Source organism: Hipposideros armiger, unplaced genomic scaffold (genome assembly GCF_001890085.2).
Source record: "Hipposideros armiger isolate ML-2016 unplaced genomic scaffold, ASM189008v1 scaffold_76, whole genome shotgun sequence".
Taxonomy (NCBI): Eukaryota; Metazoa; Chordata; class Mammalia; order Chiroptera; family Hipposideridae; genus Hipposideros; species Hipposideros armiger.
In genome coordinates, this window is record NW_017731426.1 from 3,982,789 (window position 1) to 3,998,863 (window position 16,075).

The window sequence follows — 16,075 nt, forward strand, 5'->3', positions numbered from 1 at the left end:
ATTCTTGAAGCACCTAAACAAGTAGTTTTTACTGGTTCAAGGAGACGATTTAAAAGGCCTAGATCAGGGAGCTTCATGGAAAGGGGGAGAAATGAATGATGAAGCTGAAAAGAAAAGAAAAAACAAACAGATCACAAATGGCTTCAGAAGACAGAATTTTGATTGGTTTTTGAAGTCATTCCTCTTTTATATGCTGGGCCCATCCAAATAGAATGAATTTCTATGATAAAGCAGGGTATAAAGGACTAAAATCTTTCATAACAAATCATTTTTTTGTATTCAAGATCAGAAGTATGAGCACCAGTTAGGAGCTATTGACAAGACTCAATAATCCTTAGCCGCTTACTTTACTGCCACCATCACCTAGAGTACTAGTGTAGTAATCTACTCAAAAATTCATGGAAAAAAGATGTACCAGGGTTTGGTAGAAAATTGGAGGCAGAATTTTTAGGACTAATTGGATGTGTGGCATGAGGAAGTGAGGGAGGGCATCAAGGATTATGTGCATGTTTCTAGCACGGACATCTCAGTGGGTAGTTGTGCTATCCAATACAAAGGAACAGATCTCGAAGGAAGAGTACTTTCCTATTTGACATACTGAGTTTGAGACCCCTATGGCATAGCAAATAGGTGATGAAAGAGGGACATCAAATTTCCTCTTGTGTGTGTGAGGGAAGAGTTACTTCTTTCTTTGAGTGGAGGTGAAGCATAACCTCCAATGACACTTTGTGTAACAATGTTAAGCATTATCAAGGCCAAGGCAGCTTAGGACATTACCACTTAATCACCTCTACTAAGTACCATTCAGATTTCATGAGAATTTATGGGGACACCATGCTGTTCCTAGGCAAAGCAGCTAGAGGATGCTGTAGGAGACCATAGCCAATGCTAAACAAACTGTGGAACAATAAGCTTTTTTTTTTAGAAAAAGCTAGAGTTTTTATGAAAACAGGAAAATGGATTTTTTAGTTATTCTGAAATTAATTCCAAAAGACTAATCTAATTCAATTTTAATATGAAGTTTGAGTCACTTTTTTATTGCTTAAAGTAAACGAAACAGTTTGGCTGTGGTTTTGGCACTGGACTCTATTTTCATAAAAGAAAAGCATAAGCCGTTGGATCGTGTGCTGTGTTAATGTGGAGGTAAAACTGCTTCCTTGTCTTTCATCTCAGATTTGGGTTTTGCCTGCACACGTTTTAGGGAAGATACATAGGTGGACATAATTAACCTCTAAAGCACTAGCCTTAAAAACTTAAAATGTTGATGAATGTTGAGGCCCTCACTTTTAAACCAATTATTTCCTTAGAGCATGAGCTTGACCATAAGTTAACAGACATGTTTGAAGGAATGATGATGCCTTCCTTAAGGAAGGCATCATATCATAAAGGGAGGGAGGACTGAAGATGCTGGTACACAGGTAGAATGGTGGCCCTTGATTTAAAAAAATTTTGATTTTAGACCATCAATTAATTTCAGAATGATACAATTTTAGGCCTGAAAGAAGGCATTTTGACCAAACTCCTTGTTTTACAGTATTTTACAACTGAAGGTCTGAGAGGTGAAGTGACTGGTCTAAGCTAACTTAACTAGTGAATAGCTTATGCTGCAATAAAATTTATGCCCCTTTGCTGCCAGTCCAATTTTATTTCTATAACATTGTAGTCAGGTAAACATCTGTCTTAGAGTTTTTAAGGTTGGGTATCTTGAAAATTAGAAGTTCGTCTGAACCAACAGAGCTTATGCTTAATCAAATCCATAATATTGTAGAAATGCTTCTAGACCTAGTTCTTCTCTTATCTATATACTTTGTGCAATGAACTTAATAAATATTTAGGACCTCAGTTTTCTTATACAGTAACTAAGGGCTTTGCATTAGATGACATTTAAATCCCTTTCTAGTTCTCTGATTCTTATTTCCCTTGCTAAAGACACTGGAAATTTACAAGAATTATATCCTTTTCACAGTAGTAATAGAATTGCCTTCCTATAAATTCTGCTTTTCATATATGTAAACTATGCAGACAGTGTAAGTAAGATTGAACTATTTTAAAAGATGCAATTACCACAGTTATGGCTAGATTTCTATCTTTGTAGTACTGTCTCTAGTACTGCAGATCCAATTTGAGAGGTGGGGAAGGTAGAAAGCAGAGGACGAGCTATGGTATTGTTCTCCCTCCCCAGACCCCAGAGTTAAAAAATTATGCCTGGGCTGTCAAAATTTATATTGGAGGAAAAACACAAAATTTAAAAGTATATAGTTATAAATAGCACTTTGGTTCTGATTTTACTGTTTCTTCAAACTCTGCAAATTTTATTCTGGGGACTTCATTCAAACACATGTAATTACCTAAGCTAAGCAGTTTTTCATACTTTCAAGGCTCTTCTTGCATTATTGCACCTGTACGAAAGCTTTACAATTCAGTAGTAATTGAACAGCAATTATTTTTCATGATGCATGTACATTTTTATATCAGATTGTTGGCAGATATTCTTTATGATGATATCGTTTTCACTAATGAGGAAATTAGAGTGAGTTATCAGAGGGTGAGCTACCTTTTTCTGACTCATTTCCTGGTGCTTGACTTGGATTTTAGAAAATTTTTTTTTATTGTAAAACAGCATAATCAAATGGGAACAATGTTATCTGTGAATCCATGGAGGGCAGGGGAAGTGGTGAACTATTTTATAGGACCAGTAAGATCCTGTCTGTTTTGTCCATATGATGGAGTCTGACGTTAAATTTATGCTGTGTCTCTACGTATATATTTAGATTGTAAAATTCCAGGACAACAAAGACCAGTCTTTTTAAGCTTTTCACATTACTCTGCCCAATATAGATCCTCAAATGACAGATGAACTTACTCGACAGTTTGGCATAGGACAAGAGGAACGGAAAGTTGGCATGGTTTTTCAATGAACTCAGGCACCAAATCACTCAATCTAGACTATTTGGGACCAATAAAAATTCAACATTTATTGAACACTTACATGTAAGGCATCTGCTCAATGTAAGAGATTCAAAGGTGAATAAGGTCTGGGCTGGCTAAGTGGCTCAGTTGGTTAAGAGCTGGCTCAAGAGTGCGAGCTCTGAGCAACAGGGTTGCTTGTTCGATTCCTGGCCTGAGCTGAGCTGCCATCAGGTGGCAGGATGGCTCAGCTAAAAATGAAAAAAAAAAAAAATAGACTGGCACCAAAGGTGAATAGGTGAATAAGGTCTGATCTTTAACTTCCCTCCAAAAAATATATTATGTATTTTAAATATGCCATATATACACATAAACTACTTTATTCATTCAAGAAATATTTATTTTTTGTGTGCTAGAAAACTGTGATAAGTAGAGAGGACCCAGAGAAAAAGACACAGATTTTGGATTTCAAGGGATTCATAGTCTGATGGTAGAGACCGAAATAAAAATATAATTAGAAAACAGTGACCTTTGTACCCATAGAAGTACACACGGGGCACTATGAGTCAACAGATGAAGTGCACCATAATGACTGTACAAAAAGAATTTCTGGAGGAGGTACTGCCTGAGTGAAATCTTGATGAGGAGCAAAGGGTTATCCAGGCCAAGAAAGAATGAAGGTGCATTTTTAAAAAAGGAAGTAGGCCACAGGCAATGATATGTGAAAACAAATAGAGTGCTGAGAACTACAAATATTTTGGTAATACTAGAGCACAATGTAAAGGGAAAGAGTGGTGAGAGAGACGAGTTAGATGGGGCAAAATTGTGGAGAGTCTTGTGTCATAATAGTTTAGATTTTATTCTGAACTCAGTAGAAAGCCATCAAAAGTTTCCACCTGTGGACTGATGGAGTCAGAACTATATTTTAGAGAGCAATAAGGAGGATTTTTCAGGCAGCAATGGGGAAAATGGACAAGAGGCCATAGAAACTGGCTAGTATAGAAGTAATCTGGGTGATAAGTCATAAGAACCTGTTTATGGGTATTTTAATGAGGATAGAAAGCAGTACAGATTAGAGGGTCATTAAGGAGGGAAATTTATAAAAATTTCTGGCTGATTTAAATATCTGTGACAGGGGAGGGGAAATCAATCTTGACTCCCAGGTTTCTGGCCGGAGAAATTTCACAGCATTAATCCCCGAGACACAGGTTAGTGGAGGGTGTTTGCAGGAGGAACTTGATGGGGGTAACAGAGAGAATGAACTGTTTTGATATATTGCTTTTGAGACGCCTGTGTGACATACAGAAAGAGATGTCCAGAATATTCATATCTGAAGTTGAAGAGACACACCTGCACCAAAGCTATAGATTAAGAGTCATGGGTTTACTGATACGAGAGGAAATCATGAGTAGTTGAAGCCATTCAAGGAGGGTGGGGAGAGTAAAACAAAGGCAAAACAAGACATCTGGTCAGATTTATTTGGGAATGTAGGAAAAAAATGGGAGTGGTAGTAAGGGTGGGATTGCCTGGTAGATTTAGGAAGAACTGAGCATTCAAATTAGATAAGAAATAAAATGTATCTATGTGATAGAATAAACAAGATACTGATATTTTTGATGAGGGGCCAATTTGATCGGCACAGTAAGTGCTATACTGAAGATGTCTTTATAGTGCTCAGAGCATGTTACTTGATACCTGTGTGAGAGGGAGGGATTATTTCCCCTGAGGTGAGGGGGACATTCCAATGATACTTGAGTGGGCCCTGAAGAAAGGTGAAAAAGTGAATTCTATTTAGATTAACAGTCTGAGCAAAACCTTGCAGCCTGATAAACATGGAATATTTGGGTTCCTGTGTGGCTGGAAATAACCTAACCCCCACCCCACTGCCCCATAAATCAAATTGAAGTAAAAGCCATTTGGTAAGGGAGTTTCAGAATCAGTTTCCAGAGGTCAGTTTCCAGAGGTCAGTCTCCAGCTATATAGAGCAAAGTAAACAGAAGGCTGGCAATGGTCCTGAGAGAAAGTAATACTGGAAATGGGCAGAAAGAGGTAAACTCAGTAGACATGTCATAGGTATTGATGCCTTAATATGCTGATTTGGTTGGAATGGGCCAAGGATATTGGCTCCAGAAGGATGTATAAAAGGTTACTTTATCCCTCTCCCCCCAGTACCCACACACATTCGCATGAATGATGTTTAACTGGGGTGGAGAATACAGAAGAAAAAAGATTGGGGTCAGATATTTAGCTTGAATTTAGGCATTTGACTGAAGTGGCTGAGAAACATTCAGATATTGATAGAAATATAGGCCTGGGGCACAAGAGTCTGACCCATAATGATGTTGATTTGGGAATCATCAATGTATAATGACTACAACCAATAGAATAAATAGATGAGGTCATCCAGGAAAAGTGTGTATAGTAAGAAAAGATCACCAAAAACACAACTCTGTGGGGGACTTGAGAATTGGATTAGATATTTATAATATCTGTTTTCATCAATCACCCTTCTAGATCCTAATGTCATTGTGTCCAAGGGGTACCCATGGTAAGTAGGTAGGTGAGGTGGGAAATTGAGGGTATTCTAATGTTGCTAGGTATTCTAATATTTTTCTTTAAAGAAAGAAAAAAGACTTCTGCTACTGAAAGAAAGTAAAGTTTGGATTGTTTTATTCATTTTTTTGCCTGTATTTTTATTCTTTTTAACAACAACAACAACAAAAATCACACGGAAGATTTGGGTTGACTCACTTTATCATCTAATTTCCAAACACCTCCTTTTTTTGGCTTGTGTACTTATACTCATACCCAGTTAATCTGCTTAAAAAAAAAATCTACTTTGGACCTTACTTTGGCCACCTCTACTGAGAGAAATCAATGACTATTTCCTGAATCTTTTTTGTGCTGTGCTGACAGTCTCCATTTAACACCCAGAGAGCACAGAGCATTTAGTTGTTGCATTCCCTTACATTTGCAATTCATTTTTGGTGTCAATTCATGTGGTTGATATTATAAAAATCATTTTAAACCTAGTTTAACTTTTCTTTTTTAACGTTTGGCTTATTCATAATTTTATGAGCTATAAATTTTATTGCATTGTGAATTGCCTTTCCCATCTGCAGATAACTCGGAGGAAGTCCTTGGAGGAATTGCTTAGGATGTGGTAAAAATGAAAAGAAAGGGACTTCTGTTGTGATTTGGTATATGTTAGGCCAAAATATACCCTAGAGTAGAAAATGACCAGGGAGGAAATATTTGGAGCCCTGTAAATATGGCTTTATTAGAAGTATTCACTCTAACTGAACAGGTAAATGCTACTCACAATATGCAAAATAAATATGAAAGTTAATATAATTGCATGGTTTGCTGAAACAGTAGTTCTAACGAATTCATTTAAAGCCCTCTTCAGCTAAAGATTTTTTTCACTGAATTATCCAGATAAGCTGTCAACAAGAACTAAAATTATGAGAAAATGCAAGTTTCTGGTGTGTGTGTGTGTGTGTGTGTGTGTGTGTGTGTGTGTGTGTGTTTGTGTGTGAAATGCTGATTTAGTGTTGGTACAGATTAGGTAAAGCTGGGGTTAATCTGGTCATGCCAAATATTTATGAAATGTGCTAGGATTTCGTCACCCATATTCTATTGTTATCGCGAAAGACAGAAATACGTAGAAGAAAAATTATGTTGATTGATTTCATGTTGGATTTATGTTGGGTTCATTTATATTGATGAAGTCTAAATGACTCAAAGGATATTAAAGAACAGCTACAATGAATTTGGGGGTCCAAGTTCTAGTTTGCTGATCAGCACAAATAATACAATTTTATCCATTCACTAACCATTTAAACCTACTGTTTTTTTGGTTTTGTTTCTGTTTTTAGATTTTTTAAAAGATTTTTATTGGGGAATTGGAGGAGGGAACAGATAAGTTGCTGTCCTTTTGTTCTTCAGTCTAGTGGAGGATGTTGCTTCACTGGCCCATGTTGGTATTGTTATCATTGCACTCTTCCCGGGTGAGGCAGATAGGTCATCGGCCACTGGATGGCCACTCACAGCAGCTCTTGGCAGCTCACACTGGCTGCCAGCCACTCATGGTATCTCACAGCAGCCCCCTGCAGCCCACTGCAGCCTACAACATCGCTGGCGACTCATGGCAGCCCAGCTCCAGGTTGAGCTGTTGTTCACTATCTTAGCTGTAGAGGGCGCAGTGTCAAGCCCATGTGGGATCTAAACCGACAGCCCTGCTGCTCAGAGCTAGCATTCCCAAGCCAACTCTTAACCAATGAGCCACTCGGCTGGCCTTAAACCTACTGTTTTTATATATCTCATAATGTACAATTATTACCCTAGAGAGTTTGGAGTGGTCCAGTTTCAGAGTATTAAGAAGTAGAAGATCTTGGATTTGAACACTGCTCTTCTGACTCAGACCACGCTCCTTTAATTTTCTTGCCTTATAGGCATAGTCTATCTGTGATATATATTTTCACTATGTCCATACACACCAAACATGTCCCCACTATAGGGCTTTTCCTAAGCTCTTTCCTCTGCCTAGAATGCTTTTCCCCCAGACATCCCCAAGTCCAGCTTCTTCCCCTCCATCAAGACTTTGCTCAGATGCTATCTTCTCAATTAGACCTACACTGAACTTCTTTAAAATTGCTTACTGTGCCCTCACTCCACACTCTAGGGCAACCAACTTGTCCTGGTTTAACTGGGACTTTCCTGATTTTACCACTGCAAGTTCCACATCCCAGGAACTTTCTCAGTCCAATATCCCTTACTCTAAGTTTTTGTTGTTGTTGTTGTTGTTGTTTTTAATCTATCATCTGTTATCTATCTATCTATCCCTCCATACACACACACACACACACACACACACACACACACACACACACATTTAATTGAACATTTCCCTTTAGTTGAAGTTCCATAACAGCAGGAATTTTTGCCGTTTTTTTCATCTGACAGGAACATCCAAGGGCCTCAAAATAATGTTCAATGAATACTTGTTAAATTAATAAAAATATTATATGTCAGGGCAGATTTGTAAAAGTTAGAATAAAAAGGCCATGTTGATGTTCCATTTGTCCAAATAGCTACCAAAATTATGTTTTGATTTTTATCATTTCCTAATTCATACTTACGGGTCAACTCTGAATGAATCAGAGATTCTAAATGGCAGGAAATATAATAATGCCTTAGATACTGGTAGTTTGAACTGAAAATTGAGATTTATGTAATGAAAATGCTGGTTCATATCAGAATTGTGCCACAGGGTGATCAAATTTGATAGAAACTTTCAGTTGTGTCTTCAGTCTGTTGGAGATACTGATAAAAAAATAAAGAAAAGAGAAGGAAATGATGGGCCTAAGATAGCATGATAGAACTAGCGTGGCATTGGACTTTAGAGAAGGCATGGCACAGTACGTACTAGCAGATTTAGAGTCACATTCAAGCAAACAAAATGTGCTAGGCACTTTTATATGTAGCATACGGATATATAATATCTAGTAAAAAAAAATAAAAGAAAAAGAAACAAAAAACAATAAACCAGGAAACAAATATAATAGACCTGGATATGTTATTAGATGGCCTTAAGCCAAGTACTCCAAGTAAAAGTGAGGACATTAGCCCAGGGAAATGGCATGATTTACCAGGGTTACTCAGTCTCTCTTTCTACATGGTTTATCATGTTTTCTTTTAGCTTATGTCCTGGCCCTATGGTTAAGTGTTGTTACCTTTTATTATCTCCCTCCTCCTTTCTCATTTAAATTTCTGAGGTTTCAGATATTTCTTCTCTTTCACTGTCCTCCACATCCATTCATTCATCAGGCTAGACCCATTTCATCTTCAGGTATTTTTTCAGATTGTCTTCTGTTTTCTACTCTTGGTGTTCTTTACTCAGGCCCTCATCCTCCGTTGCCATAACTATTGTAAGAGACTTCCTACTGATGACCCTGTCTTCACTTTGTTGACATTACAATCCATTCTCTATTCAGCTGCCACTGTCCTCTATTTACCTTGTTGCTCTTCAGAACGAAGCTCTTGCTGTTTGAGAAGACTAACAGTGCCCTCAGAATTTGGCCTCTCCCAGTTTTTGCATCTTCAGCACTTTTTCTGCTTCAGCACTGGACTATGTGTAGTTCCCAACACAACTCTGGCCTTCGTTTCTTTCCCTTGGCCCATGCTGTCTCCTAGTTCATGAATACTATTCTCTCTCAGTGGCTTTTATTCATATCTCAAGATTTATTTCAGGTTTCCTGTCCTCTAGGAAGATGGCCCCATGATATGTTCTTTGTCCGTGTTTCTATAACAGTGTGCGTCAAGGTCTTACATTATAATCACCCATTTATATCTCTTTTCCCCAGTTTGCCCTTCCATCTTACAGACACGGATGAAGCCTCATTCCTCTTCAAATTGACAGCAGCTGGCAAAGTACTTGGTTACAAACACAACTGTTTGTTGAATGATGGAATAAATAAATGAATGTTTATATGATTGCACTGTTATCAGCATTACACTGATGGGCACACTTAAGTCATTCATTGGTCAGCACAGGGCTTCCTTTAACTCTTTTTATACAAGTTTCTCTTTTGTTTCTCTTATGGAGAATGCTCTTTTATTCCACACCTGACAAATGAGTCACACCTCAGCTGTAATGAAAATTTTCTTCTGCCAATTCTCTGTTTCTGATGGAAGGATCCATGTTAAAACTTTTTATTTTATTCCCTTCAGACTATTGTCATGGTCTTTTGGCTGGTGTCCCAGCACACATAATTAACAGACTTCAGTTGGTATGAAATGTTGCTGCTAGAATCCAATTCAACACTGGATCAAATAAGCACATAACTCTGGTTTTTGTGTCATCAAAATTAGAGATGGAAAATTATTATTAGTTCCACACAGGCCCTGTTCCTCTGGGGACTTAAGGCAAAATTGTTCCCCTCTGGTGTTTTGTCCACTGAGTTTAAGTGAATTGAGCAACAGGTCCTCTACTATTTCCCTTGGGAGACTCTTTCACTGTCAAATAGAAGTGATTAAAAAGAAGAAGAAGAAGAAGAAAAACTCTACAACTTATATTAGGTTTTCTTTCTAGCCTCTGCTCTGTTGAATTTTGAAGCATCTACACATGAGAGAGTACATCCTTTGGCCTTTTGCTTTATTTTCCTTTGTGATGGTCCTTGAAGGCATTGCCTTCATAATGACCCATTTAATCCCAGTCACTTGGCAATGAGTTAAATCCTACCTCCTTCACAAAACCTAAATTGGTTTAACATCTTTCAATGCAAGTTATTTGTGTAATTCACTGCACATGCTAATGTATACACCTCAATCTGACCACAAAGACATCAGGTCCAAATAAATGATTCCAGGGGCCCAGCAGCGAATTACTGTATTGATCTATTAAATAGACCTAAAATGCTTGTTTGGCTGCGGAAGTCACTTACAATCAGCAGCATTTTAGTGAAAGGCTTAGGCTGTGCATGATTTAGTAGTAGGAGGCAAGGCCGTGTTGCCTAACTACCTGAAGGGACTGGTATTCCAAGAAGTTTCCCAAAAGGTTTCCCTATTTCCCTACTAGCAGGCTCTGCTATGAGGTTTGATGTTAGTTTTCTCCAGTAAGGTGATCCTCTAAATTAGATAATGGGCATAGAGGAACTTTTCCTCATTCTACCTCTTCACAGTTACCTACTGCATTCATTAGGGAGGATTTTAGCACAGGGCAAAGAAAGCTTGCTGGGATTTGAAGCCAGATGGACGTTCATTCAGATACTGATTCTCCCACCTTCTAGCTGTGAAATGTTAAAAAAGTAATTTACCTTTCTAAATCTCTGATTTCCCATTTAAATTGGGATTAGGACTATACTACTCATGGGCTATAGTGGGGATTCAATGAAATAATGTATATAATGTGTTTTGGGACATGGTAGACAATAAAATTTTGATTTCTTTATCCTGTTCTTTTTGCTAAGAAGCCTATTCTACACAAATCAATGAGGGTGTGTTGAAAAATGTAGATGAACCTCAGGGATGAATTTAAGATGTATTTTATAGAGCTAGGAAATCAAGGCACACTTTATATTCAATTATTAATAAATTACCACAAATGACATTAAATAGAAAGTTCCACATAAATTCAAGATACTACTGCTACTGCTGGTATTATTATCCACTTAGTGATCAGTCACATCCCCTTAATGTCCCCCTCTTGACCTATAAAGCCCTTTGAATGTTTTTTCCAATGCATCTCTCTATCCTTGATATTATTTGGGGCACCTCAATCTTGCCTGTTTGTGTCAATAGTATGTAAATGTATCATACTAAAAAGTTGTACATTCTGGAAGCCTTTTTTTTCACCTCTTGTTTAAAATTAATTGGTCAAGAATATTAATTAAGTTCTCAGAGTAAGCAAAGTGTGTGTGTGTGTGTTGGGGGTAGAAAGGAATGTCGAGCAAAAAACTGAAAGAAACATTATGCCATTTGACTGGATCCAGTCTCCCAAGTTTCCATGATCCTCACGGATGATTTTTGAGGTCCTCGAAGCTTTCATATTTGTTTTTTATTACTGTATATCTTACTTTGTTGCCTAAGTAATAAAAAACAGTGGGATGTTTGGGTTTAGGATGTGGGTGTGGTATGGGGGTTGAGAAGGACGGTCCCAGCCTCACGCCGCCTGATGGATTTCTTACTAGTCCTAGTCAAGCCTATGAGAAGGCAGCTTGATCAAGGTCCTATGGGAACCTAGGGGAGGATGAATTGCTCCTTGGATTGTAATCTTCAATAGATTAGCTGTAAAAAAAGTTGCTGGCGACAAAGATTTCTACTTTGTATTTCAAGCTAAGTTATGATTCAGTGAAAACAGCTCAACTATTTTTTGCTCTCTGATTTGTTTTTGCAAAAAACAAAAAAGTTTTTTAATGCCTTAGCATTTAAATCGCATATTTTAAGAGGTTTCTAAATTAAAAAAATAAATACATAACCCTGTATTTATGAGACAGATCAAAATCAACCCTGGTTGAAGAAAAATAGTTTCTGAAGGCGATGTTTACTGTAACTTTTTTCTGTCTAGAACTAGGCTCTGGTCCCATTAAAGAAGTGTCAGAGCAGTATTAATTTGGTTATTTTTCCATAAATCTGCATAAATATCAAAGAGATCCTACTCCAGGTATGCACATAAAGTAGCATTAATTAATTAGTGCTACCTCTGTCAACTATATTTAAGCCCAAGATTCAAAGCATGAAAGTGGCTGAAACACACAAAGGTGTTTAAACCAATCAGTGCTAATTCATGCTTAGAGGAGACACACAGAGGAAGTTTTCAGACATACACACACGAAGGAGGATGTCACATACAGCTACCCTCATATTTGTAACTGGAAATATGACCACTCCCTTTCAACTCCCCACCTCCCCCCTAAAAATAGCTTCCACAAGTAACAACAAATACAGGCTGGAGAGGGAGAAGGCCTTTGTCAAGAATTTAATCAAACCTCCATATGTGGTTTTTCAAAATTTATTTTAGTTTTTAATTTTCCTTAGAATTGTCAGGATACACTTTTTCTCCAAGTGGCTGTAACAATTTAAATTATCACTAGCACTGTGTTAGACACGCTTGCTTTGTTTTTGATTGAATTTTAATTTTTCATTTATAATCATTTTAATTTTCACATACTTAATTATTCATATCTCACTGGGGGTTTAGTTTGCGTTTTTCTGATTACCAATGAGGATAGGTATCTTTTTATATACTTAAGGCTATTTGTGTTGCCTTTGCTCTGAAATGCCCATTCACGTTCATGCTCATTTTTCTGTTGAATTTTATTTTTCTTATGGATTCTACATATAAATCTTTCGTTAAAAATATGTATAGCAAAAAAACCTGCCACTCTGTGATGTGTCTTTTTAACTCCTTATATCTTTTTTGGTTTTTTTAAAGAAATTTTACTGGAGAACAGTGTGTTTTTCAAGAAACCATCTGCTCCAAATCAAGTAGTTGTCTTCAATCTAGTTGTGGAGGGCACAGCTCCTTAGCCCATGTGGGAATTGAACCGGCAACCTTGGTGTTATGAGCCTACGCTCTAACCACCTGAGCTAACAGGCCGACCCTCTTTATATCTTTTGATGAATGCAAGATTTTAGTTTTAATGTAGTGATATACCTATTTTCTATTTTATGCTGTTCAGGTTTTATGGTTGTTTAAGAAATCCTCTGCACTCTGAGTTTGCAAAGATCATCTATATTTTATTCTATAATTTCTATAGTGTTACTTTTCATATTGTCTTAAATCTACAACTAGTAACTGACTTTTGGATGCGATATGGGTTAAGAATTAAATTTAATTAATTTCCTTATAGATAACCAATTGCCCCAGTCCCACTGATTGAATAACTTATTTCCCTCTCCCCTCCCACCCCACCCAGTGATCTCTAATTCCTGCTTCCTATTATTTGTGTGAGATCATTTTAAGTCTCTCTCTTTTCCATTATTCTGTTAATCTAACCCCATGCAAATACCACACTGTCCTAATATAGTTTTAATAAAAGTGTTGGTGTCAGATAGGGCAAATTTCCTGTTCCTCCTTTTTCACCTTGCGGAAAATTGCCTTGGATAGATAGTCCTGTTACTTGCTAATCTAGCTCACCTGCAGAATCAAATTGTCATGTTCAAACATTTTCTTTGCAGATCCCATTGTTTTTATAGATTAATCTGGGGGAGAATTTTGGCTTTAGTTCTTTATTTGTTTTTGAAGTGTAGTTAAACACATTTCTTTTGTATAAGTTTATCATAAGCCTGTTTTTTATACTTTTTTTGTTTTATATGGGTTGTAATTTCAATTCAAAAATTAAACAGAGAAAATAAAGAGGTAATTGGTAAATAATTGTAAAAAAAGAAAGAAGAAGAAGAAAAGAGGAGAGTTTTGTTGTTGCTTACAGGATAAATTCATACATTTAGAAAAAAAAACAATAAAGTCTTAGACAGAAGCAATGAAAGTGCAAGTCATAAAAGATAAGTGTGAGGAGCAAAGTGTGTGCCTGGTCTTGTAGAGGGAAGCAAGGAAGACAAGGCCATGGTGGCCACCAGCTGGCCTAGATTGTTTTAGAATGGCTCCACTGAATTCTGGAGCACTCCCCTAGGGAGCGAAAAGAGGATTCTGAGGTAAATACTGAGGGGGGGGGGGAAGGAGTTCATTATGTAAATAATAGTTGCAAGCCAGATGTTCATAGCTTGGGTATACCTTACTTGCCTAAGGCAGTTGTACAATGAATTTTGAGTGAGTTTTCATATCCTCAGGGGCCTCGCTATCAAATTCCAAAATTACTCCCTCTCCTCAGACAGCTTCCTCACAACTGCTGAAAAAAGAAACTGTTAGGAAAGTCTCATATTGAGGAAATTTGGGTAAAGTGCCTTACATGCAAACAGTAAGATAGCGGGAATTAAGCAATTCAGGTAATTACTGTCATGAATGCTGGACCGTGTGAAAAAGAGACAAGATTTTGCTTTTTAATGTTTACACTGAAGTACATAAAATAGAGAAAAAGAAAGAATGCCATGGAGCTAATTTTTTAAAAACTAAGCAGGCTTTTAGCTGCTCAGATTCCATAAAAATCAAAAGGACAAATGTGACTTAAACTTGCTTTACTAAAGCAAATTTTCACAACTTGGCATTTAAATTGAGCTTTGGGGCACTCACATAACCCCACAGGCATGTAAAATCTGATACTATATCTGCATCTAAGTATTCTGCTCTGGGATTTGCAATCCCAATTGGCAACCTGGGAAAACCATCTTACACTTGCTCAAATAGCCTCTAATTAGTTCTTCTGACCATCTTGTATACTAATAAATGGCCCATTATGAAACATTAAAACTGAATTCTTTCCATTAAAAATGATTTTCTTCCTAGTGAACATGATCTAGGTTTAATGTACAATGTTGATTAATATTAGATTGTTCTAATGTACAGTGAATGCTTTCCAATACGAAGTGATTGTAGCACTAATTAGACTTTCTGGTTCAGTTAGCTGAGGTGGGTGGGTGGGTCTTCCTACAGTGGCCTAAATGTTGCTTATATTCTTAGTTTGTTTTGGGTCTATTACTTTTTGATCTAAAGAGCTGAAAACGCTAATGTGAAATTGTATAATGAGCCTTGGAAAATTATGAGCTGTAAGAGACTTTTAGCTCACCTCATCAGGTCAATTCTCAAGTTTTATTTGGCCAGTGGTATGAATAGGCTGATGCAATAGGAATTTCTTTTAAGATTCTGGCACTCTCGGCAGACCATCCAAGGCTTCCTTGGCACCTAGTACAGTGTCACACATAGTAGGTGTCCAATGACTACGGGTTAGTTAATAGTGTAAAATGTTTCTGAGTGACTGGTAATTAATATTTCTGAAATACTTATCTAATCAATCAATAAACACATATTTATTGAGCCCCTATATGTGACCAGAATTGTGCATGACAGGTCCAAAGGAAAACCTGAAAAATGCACTAAATATGGCTCTATGAAACAATATCATAGAGGCTGGATTTTACAATTTCTTTTAGATCATTATAAACTATCTTAGGTTGGTTTCCCAGAAATCCTGAGCCATAGGCTCCCAAACTGCATGCTATTCTGAATGTCGAGTAGGAGGAGGTCAGGGAAAGAATTAACAGAAAAACCATGCTGTATTTTTATTCCTGAGTAGATGTGGTGAGAGTTTTACTCACTGAACTTATACTTATCAAGCACCTGGTATCTGCCAGGTGTCCTGCTAGGCCCAAGGCACATATCAAGCGTTATTACTGCCCTTTAGAAGAGCATGGTCAGATGGGAAAGAGGGAGACATGCAAACAAATATTACAGTAAAATGGAATAAGCATCCCAAAAGCTGTTATTACAAGTTTAGACTCACTGACCCCATCTCCCTGCTGAGCTGGGCTTTGCCTATCCAGATGGAAAGACAAAAATCCTTTGATTAGACAGGGAGAGCAGATGAGGTCAAAGGAATTGGTCAGGGAGGTTGAATAAATAAAAACGTATGGGAGCAAGGCAGAGGAGATGGTTGTTGAATGGCATGGAGCCTGGTGGAGCTTTAGGGACTTGGTTGGTACCCAATTTTGCAAGAGCTTCCCAATGGTTCTTCCTATTTTTAGCCTGAGCTCGTAATTATCAAGTCAATCTTCT